The sequence below is a fragment of the Agelaius tricolor genome, unplaced genomic scaffold (assembly GCF_023055355.1).
Source record: "Agelaius tricolor isolate 1412-34295 unplaced genomic scaffold, bAgeTri1.0.p SCAF_46, whole genome shotgun sequence".
Taxonomy (NCBI): Eukaryota; Metazoa; Chordata; class Aves; order Passeriformes; family Icteridae; genus Agelaius; species Agelaius tricolor.
The window spans coordinates 2,554,532-2,566,862 of NW_027269306.1; positions in this window are offsets into that span (position 1 = coordinate 2,554,532).

A 12,331-nucleotide genomic window follows, 5' to 3' on the forward strand; every position below is an offset into this window, starting at 1 on the left:
ACCAATTGTTGCCCTTCTATTATTTCTAGAATCTCATATTGCTATTATTAGATTTCTAAAGTCCAGACCTCTTGGGTGTATTCTCATGGCTGCAGATCTTACCTGCACAGACTCCTTCTTCTGCATACTGTTCCCTCCCAGGTCAGGGCTTCTCCTGACTGGCTAACCCAGCCCCTTTTATCCCGGTCATCTTCATTGGTCACAGCTGCAGCCCAATTAAGGACATCGCAGCTGCAGCCCATCAAGGACAACTGGGACCTCCGGGGCAAAGCCTCTATACAGTTATTCAAATACATTTCCTCTACTATAGTGAACAAATTGGATGAACCATAAAAAGAAATTATTATGTTGCTAAGTCTATCAGAGTTCATGTATTTGAAGTCAAATAAAACCTGCAAGTGCAAGACTGTATTTTTATCTTGATTTTCAACCCTTGACTTTGCAACTTATAGTTTTAACAAATTGCATTCAAAACTCACTTTATTATCATGTTTTATCTTCCAATGTTAGTAAGAAAGAGTAGGGTTGGAGTGTTTTCTCCTGATGGAAAACTTCACAACCATCTCCTGTATTAATGTGGTTTCTTCTATGAGCACAAAGCCAGGGTTAAACATGTACTTAGCTTTCTATCTCTGGTAGTGACCAGTGGTAGAATGAAAGCATGACAAGAAACAGCACTAGTGTAGGGAAAACCTCCAGGTGTTAAATCTTCCAGGATGTGTATTTTTCATGTCTGGAATAAATTCTGTCCTGGCCTAACAATCTGGAGCTAGAAGCACACTATTGTTTGAAAATGAGAATCTCATTCATCAGTGAGCTACCATTACTTGGCCACACTTTGTCAGAATGGTATATTCTGATCCCCACCTTCACCATAATGGGATTTCCTTTGGGATATTCTCATGGCTCATTCACATCCTGAGGGCTTGTTTGTGGAAAAGGTAGCACATTTAGGCTGGTACCACCATGCCCTTCCTGCTGAGGCCTCATGATCGTCGTTAGGAATCTCATTTTTTCTGTCTGAAGTCAAGGTCCAACTCTTCAAGTTTAGATTTTACATACATAAAAATCAGCTTGGTTTATTTCCCAACTCTGTGCCAGTGCACACTGTAGTAGCTGTTTTCAGGTTTTGTAATTTCAATCCTGGTTTTGTCATGTAGGCTCATAGAATTCATTAACAATGAATTCCATCATGCTCTGTGAGACTGTAAGAACCTCTGTGGTACACCTTGTTCTCACTATCCTTCTGCACTTCTGAAAGCAAAGCGTGCCATTTTCTTCCCTTTTTTCATGTCTCTCATAAAACACAGAACAGTTTTAATATCCATCCGCTCTCAGGATTGCATTACAGCTCTGCCTGTATTGCACATGGGTTTTTCAAACAAAAGGAACTGTTTCCTTCTTCTGCCTTTTGTGCATATGTTCACATTCTGCACAGTCACATGCTGCTAACCATGTGTATAGAGACACATGTTGTGTCGTATTTCTCCTTTTTTTAAATTCCTCTGATGAATACACTGTGTAAGACTCCTTTTTTGGATACACCTTGATCTTTATTCTGATGTATTTAAACTCAATAGTCAGGTTTTTGAATACCCTTATCAGAAATGGGTCTGTTTAATGTCACTTTTGTTACTTGTTAATGCAAAGGGCAATATACACAAAGGCAAGGGAGCAGCAACTGTGGTGTGGATAAAGCTTGCAAACATAACAGATTGACAGCATTTCACAGCTTATGTTAAAGCCAGCTTCTTGAGAAAGGGAATTATAAAATGAACTATTTAATTCTGATATTTAGATTATCCATTTTATTTTAATTGGCACTTTCCAAAATAATTGGATATGTTTCCACGTGTTTGTTGAAGAAAAGTGCTGGGCTTTTGATTAACATATTTCTATTATGTAAATACTTGAAAAGACTAAACTGCTTTCCAAGTGTGACAACAAGTAGTGAAGTCCTCTTAGTATTGCAGGGAAGAATATACCTGCTGTACCTCAAAACCATTTAATAAAATATGCCTATATTATATAGTATATATTATATTATTATATTGTTATTTTTATTAAATAATATAATAATATAATACATATAATATTACATGCTTGTTATTGTTATATTAAAATAAATTAAATTATATAATATATATATTAAATTATATAATATATAATATATATTCAATCATATTATATATTATTATATTAAATAAATTAAAATATGATATATTTTTCCTCAAAGAAAGCATTTGTCTCTTCAGTTTGAACTGAAAGGTGTAGCTTGAAGATAGATCTGTGCTGATCCTAGGGCCAGTTGCCACTGAAAGTGACAAAATTCTTCTGCCATTCCTTCTTCACTTGCTTCATTCATGAGCTCTTGCTGCCTTTGCATCAGTACCACCTTTTGTGTGACCCCATAGTCCATGGCGATAGAGGGGCAAAAATCAAATTCTGCTAAAAAAAAAGATAATTTCCTGGTGATTTAGCCCCCACTAAAGGGATTTGTCATGTGTCAGTGTCAGCATAGAGAAGGTGGCTGGAGGACTTGTCCAGGCCAAGGGGAAGAGGTGGTAGAGGGGAACAAGCCTGCCCATTTGGATGTCACTTAGCTCTCAAACCTCATTACTTGATCAAACTAAATGCTGAGCTAGGCTCTGTGAAGTTCATAAAGGCAGGCACAGGATGAACAAAGCTGGTTTGAGCTGATGAGTACCACCAATGTATGTTTAAAGGTTAAAATATATAAAGGGAATAGTTAGTAATATCAAAGATATCAAGCCAGTCAAATGGAAATCAATGTTACTGGATAAAATTTGCATTTCTTTCTGATTTTTGCACCTGATACTGATATTATCTAATATTAAAATTATATTTCAGCAGTACAGTTGGTTTTTCTTTTGGCTCACAGAATGATTCTGTTCTGCTTTATTACCTTATTGTTGCCTTAATGTTGATGTTTTCCATTGATATTTCAGGCAAGTTCAGGGCCAATTGTGTTAGACACTGTACAGAAATATCATTAACAAAATCCTGCCAGCAAAAAAACCCAAGTCAGTTAAGTGACCAGTCTGTATCAATCAATTATAGCTAAAATGTCAGGCTCTGTGAATGTCCAAAAGCCAGTCTCATAGGTTTACATAAATTCTGACTTGGACTGAGGAAATTTATCTGAAGGTCTGTTGCAAACTTGTTTTCTCCTAAACTAAAAAAAAAAAAAAAACAACAAAAAACTAACAAAAAAGAACCCTCCCTATTAAAAGGAATAAAATACTCCCAGAGCTCCTGATTTCTTGGTGATGTCTTGGTAAAAACAATTTGAAATACAGCTGCTGTGTTTCAATTTCAGTATGGGTAGAGGAGATGAAGGGCAGCAGGGAGAAGATGAGAAGAGACGAGATGGATTTATTGAAAATTTATATTTCAGGTTGACTTGATTTCAGGTTGACTTGATTTCAGGTGTTTCTCATTTGATTGTATAGATAATTGTACATATAATCAATCATTAATTTCAATCCACAAATAGGGTAATTTCTCTGTGTACAGCTTCCAGATTTTCTGTTCAGTTTCTAATTTTACTACTCCAGAAAAGAGAAATGTGCAAAGTATAGAGAGATTACAAACAAAACTGTCTGAATACCACCATGCTCTCAAAAGCTGTAGAGAAAATAATGATACAAAATTAGCTCATTTTTTAAATCAGTATTTGATCATCAATCTTAACAATTAACAAAAACCTTGTGCTTTCATTTTATGGCAAACAACAGAAGTCTAATAAGTGCTCAGGAAAAATGCCATATGGCATGTGCATCATGACAAAAAAGAGATGAGCTCTAAACTTTGGAAATGTCTTGGTGCCACATGGATGCACAGCCTACATTAGCAAAAAAAGTATGAGTAAAGTCATGGGGACTTTTCACTCATGTCATTTGTCAAAGAGCTTCAGTTTGCTGCTGTGTGATAAATTGAAAAAATAAAATCAAGTAAATATTTTGTAAGCATCATTCTCAGAAGAAGTATGAAGAGATGTATATAAAGGATGAATATAGTTTTATACTGTTTAATAATATAAAAATGTAATATAATGTAGTACATATTATAATTATATATTTTTAATATTTATTTATAATTTTATTTCCCTGTACCTTCAGTTTCATTCAAGTAAAGGGAAAAATAACTCAAAACCCTGCAGATATGCTGATTTTCAACTTTAATCTTTATTTAAAATTTTAGATCTAAAACCTGCAAATCCTTCATTCCTGATCCATTTGCAGCTGACTTAGTGGTCATGGAGTCTTTTTTTCTCAAGTATTTCTTCATCTCTAGGTACCAGTTCCTCCTTTTTGGTCAAACAGCAAACTGGACACAAACATGGATGGAGCAGTGCCAGGGCAGATCCCGGGGTGCAGGAGCAGGGATGGGGCTGTGCCAGGGCAGATCCTGCAGGATTCAGGAGCAGGGATGGGGCAGTGCCAGGGCAGATCCTGGGATGCAGAGCAGGGATGGGGCTGTGCCAGGGCAAATCCTGGGTGCAGGAGCAGGGATGGGGCTGTGCCAGGGCAGATCCCGGGATGCAGAGCAGGGATGGGGCAGTGCCAGGGCAGATCCCGGGTGCAGGAGCAGGGATGGGGCAGTGCCAGGGCAGATCCTGGGTGCAGGAGCAGGGGTGGGGCAGTGCCAGGGCAGATCCTGGGTGCAGGAGCAGGGATGGGGCAGTGCCAGGGCAGATCCTGTAGGATGCAGGAGCAGGGATGGGGCAGTGCCAGGGCAGATCCTGGGATGCAGAGCAGGGATGGGGCAGTGCCAGGGCAGATCCTGGGTGCAGGAGCAGGGATGGGGCAGTGCCAGGGCAGATCCTGGGTGCAGGAGCAGGGATGGGGCAGTGCCAGGGCAGATCCCGGGGTGCAGGAGCAGGGATGGGGCAGTGCCAGGGCAGATCCTGGGTGCAGGAGCAGGGATGGGGCAGTGCCAGGGAGATCCTGCAGGATGCAGGAGCAGGGATGGGGCTGTGCCAGGGCAGATCCTGCAGGATTCAGGAGCAGGGATGGGGCTGTGGCAGGGCAGATCCTGGGTGCAGGAGCAGGGATGGGGCATCTGCCAGGGCAGATCCCAGGTGCAGGAGCAGGGATGGGGCAGTGCCAGGGCAGATCCCAGGTGCAGGAGCAGGGATGGGGCAGTGCCAGGGAGATCCTGCAGGAGCAGGGATGGGGCAGTGCCAGGGCAGATCCTGGGATGCAGAGCAGGGATGGGGCAGTGCCAGGGCAGATCCTGGGTGCAGGAGCAGGGATGGGGCTGTGCCAGGGCAGATCCTGGGTGCAGGAGCAGGGATGGGGCAGTGCCAGGGCAGATCCTGCAGGATGCAGGAGCAGGGGTGGGGCAGTGCCAGGGCAGATCCTGCAGGATGCAGAGCAGGGATGGGGCTGTGCCAGGGCAGATCCCGGGATGCAGGAGCAGGGATGGGGCAGTGCCAGGGCAGATCCTGCAGGGATGGGGCAGTGCCAGGGCAGATCGTGGGTGCAGGAGCAGGGATGGGGCAGTGCCAGGGCAGATCCTGCAGGGATGGGGCAGTGCCAGGGCAGATCGTGGGTGCAGGAGCAGGGATGGGGCAGTGCCAGGGAGATCCTGCAGGATGCAGGAGCAGGGATGGGGCTGTGCCAGGGCAGATCCTGGGTGCAGGAGCAGGGATGGGGCAGTGCCAGGGCAGATCCTGCAGGATGCAGAGCAGGGATGGGGCAGTGCCAGGGCAGATCCTGCAGGATGCAGGAGCAGGGATGGGGCAGTGCCAGGGAGATCCTGCAGGATGCAGGAGCAGGGGTGGGGCAGTGCCAGGGCAGATCCTGCAGGATGCAGGAGCAGGGATGGGGCAGTGCCAGGGCAGATCCTGGGATGCAGAGCAGGGATGGGGCTGTGCCAGGGCAGATCCCGGGTGCAGGAGCAGGGATGGGGCTGTGCCAGGGCAGATCCTGCAGGATGCAGGAGCAGGGATGGGGCAGTGCCAGGGAGATCCTGCAGGATGCAGGAGCAGGGATGGGGCAGTACCAGGGCAGATCCCGGGATGCAGAGCAGGGATGGGGCAGTGCCAGGGCAGATCCCGGGTGCAGGAGCAGGGGTGGGGCTGTGCCAGGGCAGATCCTGCAGGGTGCAGGAGTAGGGGTGGGGCTGTGCCAGGGCAGATCCTGCAGGATGCAGGAGCAGGGATGGGGCAGTGCCAGGGCAGATCGTGGGATGCAGAGCAGGGATGGGGCAGTGCCAGGGCAGATCCTGGGATGCAGAGCAGGGATGGGGCAGTGCCAGGGAGATCCTGCAGGATGCAGGAGCAGGGGTGGGGCATCTCCATTCAGAGCAGCGCTGTCCCCGATGCCAGCAGCTGATTCCCGGAGCGGGATGAGCCAGGTTCCTTCCAGCCCTTCCATCCCACATCCCTGGGGTTGTCCCGTGTTTCCCTGCCTCACAGAGGAGCTGGGAGCAGATGGCAGCCTCGCCCTTTAACTGTGCAAGTTTTAGTGACAAGGTTTTACCGCCTGTTTTTGGCTTTTTTACATACCCAGCCAGTGAAACTGTGCTGTGATACCTCAGTTGTTGGTTTCTTCAGATTTTTTTCGGGTCTATTAAGGGTTTGTTTCCTTTTTTTTGCCCTAATGGTGTGGCAGAGCTTTGTTCCTCAGGCAAAGAGGAGTTTTTGCCTGTTCTAGGCACTGAAAAAAGACACATTTATCTGGAGCTTGGGGGGACACAGAAGAGAATTATTGGGTGCTGTGCAGTTTCTTCGTTATTTAAAAAGAGACAGCAAATGATCTCAGATTATTTAGAAAACCAAGAGCTGTTCAAACATTTTTCCTCTGCACTAAGCACCACTCACCTCCCTGAACAGTCTGGTTTCTTTCTTCATTTTTCTTTTTTCTTTTTTTCTTTTTTCTTTTTCTTTTTCTTTTTCTTTTTCTTTTTCTTTTTCTTTTTCTTTTTCTTTTTCTTTTTCTTTTTCTTTTTCTTTTTCTTTTTCTTTCTTTTTCTTTTTCTTTCTTTTTCTTTTTCTTTTTTTCTTTTTCTTTTTCTTTTTCTTTCTTTTTCTTTTTCTTTTTTTTTTCTTTTTCTTTTTCTTTTTTTTTTCTTTTTCTTTTTCTTTCTTTTTCTTTTTCTTTTTTTTCTTTTTCTTTTTCTTTTTCTTTTTCTTTTTCTTTTTCTTTTTCTTTTTCTTTTTCTTTTTCTTTCTTTTTCTTTTTCTTTCTTTTTCTTTTTCTTTTTTTCTTTTTCTTTTTCTTTTTCTTTCTTTTTCTTTTTCTTTTTTTTTCTTTTTCTTTTTCTTTCTTTTTCTTTTTCTTTTTTTTTCTTTTTCTTTTTCTTTTTCTTTTTCTTTTTCTTTCTTTTTATTTTTCTTTTTTTTTCTTTTTCTTTTTCTTTTTCTTTTTCTTTTTCTTTTCTTCTCTCTTCTCTTCTCTTCTCTTCTCTTCTCTTCTCTTCTCTTCTCTTCTCTTCTCTTCTCTTCTCTTCTCTTCTCTTCTCTTCTCTTCTCTTCTCTCCCTCTCCCTCTCCCTCTCCTTCCCTTCTTCCCCAACTCTTTCCCTTTTTCCCCAACTCCTTCTCCGTTTCCTTCTCCTTTTCTTTTTTCTTCTTTTCTTTTTTCTTCTTCTCTTTTCTTTTTTCTTCTTTTCCGTGCCAGAGAAAAACTTTCATAGCCAGAGATCTGTGGGATGCCAGGGCTTCAGTGGGGAAGTGACAGAGAAAGGAGGAACAGTTTATTTCTATTCATCAGCTCAGAGATGCAGGAGAAAATTTTCATTCAAGCCTTTGGCAAAATTCCCAAGAAATGTAGTGGGACATGAGTTTCACAGACAGCCTGTACTTATTAGGTTATTACTCAGCGTGCACTCATTTAGGATGGAGTTTCATGATAGCCTGTAATTGGAAGAGTAATAGGGGAAAAGGGGAAGATCTGATGATTTTTTTAAAATATAAAATAAAAAATAATCATCTCTTCTTTCCTGCTGCTGTATGAGTGGAGGTCAGTTTAGTTTGTTGAAGAAGGTCCTTCTCAAAATGATGCAGATTATGTGTGTAAAGCTGTGTAAAGCTGTTCTTTGTTGGGTGAGTTCTTATGAGGGCAGTTTGCCAAACATTAAATCTGATAAATTATTAGCTTTTGGGTTTTAATCATTGCAGTAGTGTATTTCCTAGGTTTCTTGTACAATAAAAGGAAATATAGAATTTTTACAAGTCTTATGATGATGTTAATGCAGGCCTGTAGCAGGAAATGTTTCAGGACCATAATATATGAAACATCCTGTGCTTATCTATCTATATGGATATATTATAACCATTAATATTATAACCATTATTATTAATAATTATAATGATTAATATGGTTATCTGGGACACACATGCATGTAGTGCAACAATATTGTAAATGCTGGAGAAGAATAAAAATCTAAACAAATTATGAATAAATATAAGATTTGCTTAATCCTTCCATCATAGTTTAAATCTGATATTGCCATTACTTTAATTTTTAATACCTTTGTTAGATAAACATAATGCCTTTGCATTTCAGACAGTGCTTGCAAGAATGAAAAATAGATAGATTGAACTAGGAGAACATTGAAATAAATCCCTGTATTGAACTAGGAGAACATTGAAATAAATCCCTTTGAACAAGGACTGAAATAAAATAAAACAAAGAATACATGCTTGTCAAACATGCACTATAAATAAATAATTTAGGTGAAAATGGATGACTAAAAATAACAAAGAGATGACCAAATAATCATCTGGGCTAAAGGGTGGTTTTTATATCTGATATAACTTCATTCTATATAGTAAGTAGTTGCCATATAAAAATATAATTAATAGAATATTTTAACATTATATTAAATATATTATATTAATATTTAATATTTATTTATAAAATTATAATAACTATTAATTGGTAATGCCGATATCAATAAAGTTTATATAATTAATATTTTAATATGAGTTTAAAATAAAATTTATATAAACAAAAATAATTCATGGCTTCTGTATGAGAAAAAGAGACAATTTGACAGGCAACAGTGGTAGTGACAGCAAGCACAAATCCTTGGCAACTGTCATTACCCTGCTGTTGGATTCACATCCCAAACTGTGGGATAACTTTGACCTCTCTCGCTGTTACTGAGCCACCGTCTGTTCAAGTAACTGTATTTTAACTTAGCAAAGAACAATATTAGTCAGGTGCAGCTCTATGCTTTAGAAAATTCAATGGACTATTTATTTATTTTTGGTGTCCTGTTGCTCTCTGTTTAAAAAGAAATATGGAGACCTGCTTTAGTTAGACAAGGATGAATAATGAGAAAATTGCACAAGACGAGTGGGGTAGAAATTTTGAATTTAGAATGTAAAACCAACTGAAAGTAGAAGTTCCTTCTGTAATACTTAAAAAATACCTCAGTGTTTTGGCCATGAATAAACCAAAGTTTCATTGCTTTTACTATTCTGGCACTTAGGAGTTACTTGAATATGAAAAGACGGTGAGGGCTTGATCTCATCCAATTTCTTTCTTGCTTCATCTTGATCTTTAATGCTGCTCTTGGCACAGTTACACTTGTGCTCGTTTGGATCTTCCTAAGACTGGCTAAAATTGGATTGCTTGATCTTCATATGGGTGAATATTATATCTAGACTTTTGGTCTATGGTATAAAGTAATTTTTTGTCATTAATAGTAGCCCCAAATTGAAAGTTGGAGGGTTTTGTTCTCATTATTTTTAATGTTTTTATGCAAATAAAGCCTTTATTTCGAGCTTATGAGATAATTCAATGTTCATTTTGTGTGAGGAAGGCATAGTGCAGCATAGCTGAAATACCTGCTGTACTTTTCCATAATCCTGTCCTACAGCATTTTGTGCATTGCCCTTCTGATCCCAGCTTGTGCAAAGATTAATTGAGCCAAAATCTGAAATAATGTTTGCAGAAATAAGAATCAGGATGAAAGTATTAACACAGTTTCATAAGGCATTTTGCAGCTTTAATTAAGATGTTGGAGGCTTTTCTGAACTCTGTACAGTCAATTAATACTAATTTACAGTAGTTGAAAGAATACTGTAAAAAGATAAAATTTTAACTGCATTTATCATATTTTTTCTTTGTGAAATATTCCCCTCCCTTTGTGAAAAAAACAACTGTTAAAATACTGAAGGGAAACAAAGCTCTAAACAGCTTCTCTTTGCCCACAACATTCGCCTGCAATCAGCAATGGTATCAAGAAGGTCAAGACTTCAACATTGTTCTCCACATCAAACAAAATCTGCTCAGGGCTCTGATGGAGCATCAGATGTACAGACAGCTACAAATCAAGCAGTACAGACAATTTCTCTCTTCTATCTCTTGTATCCAAGAGAAACAGAGCTGAAAGTGTTCCCACAGGTCAGCCAAGGTAATCAAAGCTCTCCTCTGTTGCTTTTAATCAAGGGTGCTGCAGTTCAGTCACCTTGTAATGATGATTCTGTTGATATTCTAATTTTTAGTAAGATTTCTTGACCTAGAAATTTGTCAGAGTAGCTGACAAGAAAAGAGTAGCAAATTTCTAAATGAAAATAGCTTTTTAAATCTTATTGATTCCAACCAAGCATTCCTGGAAGACAAAATTACTGTGAATCAGGCATGCCAGTCCACTTTACAAATTTTTAAGACTTAACAATAGCCAACAAGTTGACCTCTCTGCAAAGAAGAATGTGATTCTCCATAATTAATCCAAAAGGAATTGATTCTGTCTGTGGGGGAAATCCAAGGGAGCAATTGGATTTTGCAATGTACCATAAAGGTGATGAAAGAAAAGACAAAAATGTGCTATAACGTGCTTAACTTAGATGTCCTCATCAAAAGCTTTTTGTTGTTGGTGTCTTGTTTTGAGGGAGGAAATTGTTGTAAACTGAGACAAAGCTTGTTGGTTAGAGTCATCATGGAATCCCTTGATTTGTGACCTCAAATAGAATTCAAAGAGGCTCTAATTTTTTATTTGATAGCTATTGTATGAAAGGGCTTTTTCCAAAAACCTTAAAGTCTTTGTGATTGCTGATTTTGTTTAATAAGGCATGGATATTAATATAATGGTCCCCTGGTGCATGAAAGTTGTTTATAGTTACTTTTCAAAGGGCCACATTCTCACTTTCTTATTATATGATTTAGTACTCAGCACCAAAGTAGCTACATTGATTTAATAGCATAATTTACTTAGTAAATTCTAAAAAGAAGACAAAAAAAAAAATCTGGGATTCCTATGTGGTCATTTTGCCATTCAATAAATGTGGAACTTGATTAAGTACATGTTTTTATGGTTTAAGTGAAGCATCACTTCAGTGCTAATTTAAATGAATGGGAAAATTTCCAAAATGTTTTAAGGGAGAGGAATTCACATCTTAGGCCTCAAACAAGTTTTGAGCTGTGCATGGAAACCTCTTGTTGACCAGGAGAGAGACCATGTGTCACAAATGTTCTTGCTGAAGTATCACATTTTGTTATAAATCTGCTTTCCTCTCCTTTTTTTTTTCTTTTTAAATATACTCATACTATTTCTATGTTCACTATACATGAATATATGTTTATATTCAATAAAATATTCACTATTTTATTGTGTTATTGCTCAGAAGATGTGATATAAGCATTTTAAACATTGTGATGTTTTTAAACTGATTATTAGTTTATTTAATTTTATCCTGGCAGCTGTGTTAAGTATGTTTTGCTATCTGGGAAACAGAAACAATTAACAATAAGCCCCCCTATGCAGTCACTGTACAGGCATAATTGCTGTCAATTTGATGGAAATTTTGCCTGAGAAAAGACTGTCACCAGTTCTTACTTTTTAATAGAAGCAATAACCTACATATTATACACTGAAAGCTCTCTTTAATTAGGAGTTTTCTCAGAATCTAATTTTTTCCTATATTTATTTGAGCTGATAAATTTTGAAAAATAATTTAGGTGATTTATTTTCTTGTGATGTTCTTAGGACATTTCATAAAAAGACTTTACAGCAACTAGTTTCCAGTATTTTAGAAGTTGTGAATAAACACAATTTGGGACAGGTTAAGTATATTTTGTTGAGAAGGGTTCAATTTCTCTGTATTTTCTATATTTATGATTAAAGATGCTGTGAAATACTTTTTACACTGTGAAGAATTTTAATGACCGTATGCTCAGATTTTCTTTTTACACAACTACTATAAAAGTTAAAAACAAAAAAAAATTAAGAAAATAATATTGGATTGTTTCTTTCATATCCTAAACTGGATTTTCTTTTTTAACAGAATTAAGTGTGCTCTCTGTTTCAAAACTCATGTCATATCCACAGGGCATTTGAAGTATCCAAAGTTA